A 1,423-nucleotide genomic window follows, 5' to 3' on the forward strand; every position below is an offset into this window, starting at 1 on the left:
TTTTGGCAGGGGCTGGGCTGTCGCCAGCACAGTGCTCTTGCATGACCTCTCCTTCTTCCCTCTCCAGCTCCCCCTCGAATTTGCAAGGTTCTCCTGGGACCCCTTTCTTAAAAAAATCCTCGTCTCAGATATGTTTCTGCAGAGCCCAACCTAAGGCAAGGTCTAACCTGCTCACTTCATAGATGAGGACACTGAAGCCCACAGAAGGGAAGACAGAGGCTTGAAGTCATGAGTGCATGCCTGAGCTATCGAGCAGGTTCGAAGCTGGGAAGCAAATTGTCCCTGAAATGCCTGGCCCAGTGAAAAGGACCCCAAATCTCCCCACTGGCTGATATCCCTGCAAGCCTGCGCTGGCCTCCAAGAGTCACTTGTACCTCTAGAATGTGGTGGGTAACATTTCGCTTTGAATTGGGGAACGGGTTCTACTCCTGGGCTCTTCCACTGAGAAGCTGCGTGACCTTGGGGAAAGCACTTCCTCCTCCTTGGCCTCCTCTGATCTATCACAAAAATCATAAGTTTAGACTAGACCAGGGGTAGCCAGTCGAAGCAGGCCCATTGGCCCATACAGTGCTCTTTTTTAAATTTTTGTTGTCAATATTGAAAAGTTGAAAGGTTTCATAAAAAAATCCGGACTTTAGAAGATCTGAAATCTCTGGCGCTGTGCCTACATGAGGCTGAGTGGGGGCCGGCCCCTTTGGATAAGGGGTCTCCCCTACCCATGTGGTAGGCCTTTGAGTTTGCAGTGCCCCAATTCCGTGATTTCTGAGGTCCATTCCAGCTCCAAGATAATCATGTATTAGTTTTAAGTTAAATGCATCCTTCCTTCTCCTGCAAATAGGAGAGATGAGCCAAGAGAAAAGGGGAGATATTGCAAAGGATACAGAAAGAACAGTGACATTTTGAGCACCAGCTTCCAAGCACTTAAAGCAAATTGTCTCCTCCTTACAACACTCTCTTGGAGGAAGAAGAAGGTGGCCCAGGACCAGGTTAACAGGCAGGAGAACCAGGATCTGAGCCTAGTCTACAAGACTCAGGTCCCCGCTGACAGACCTCCTCACGGAGCTCTTATGCTGGGAATTCCTTGGCCAAATTCCCCCCACCTTCCAGCGTCTTCCAGCCAAATTGTGACTGCCTGCTTCTGGTGATGCAACAGGCACCACTGTCACCTAGTGGCCACCAAGATACAGCACCGAAGCTACCTTAGCTCCTGGGGATGCGAAGGGCAACACCGCTACCTCATGGCCATAAGAATATAGTACCAAAGCAACCCTGGCCCTGACCGCCATCCCAGCCCTTGGCAGGCTGGAAAAGACAGGCCTGAGATATGAGAAATGCCCCGAGGGGCGGGACGCTGGGTTCCCACCCTCTCCGGGACCCTGGATTTAAGTTTTCCTTTACCCTCTCTGAATACTCAGGGGTTAGA

The 1,423-nt window shown here is 50.9% G+C and overlaps 1 protein-coding gene across 1 annotated transcript in view; it reads right to left on the reverse strand.

Moving 5' to 3' along the window:
* SSUH2 (ssu-2 homolog (C. elegans)) overlaps positions 1-1,423 on the reverse strand; it is a 24,736-nt gene that overhangs the window by 2,782 nt on the left and 20,531 nt on the right. The gene's annotated exons all lie outside the window — the stretch shown is intronic.

Source organism: Pteropus alecto, unplaced genomic scaffold (genome assembly GCF_000325575.1).
Source record: "Pteropus alecto unplaced genomic scaffold, ASM32557v1 scaffold75, whole genome shotgun sequence".
Classification (NCBI taxonomy): domain Eukaryota; kingdom Metazoa; phylum Chordata; class Mammalia; order Chiroptera; family Pteropodidae; genus Pteropus; species Pteropus alecto.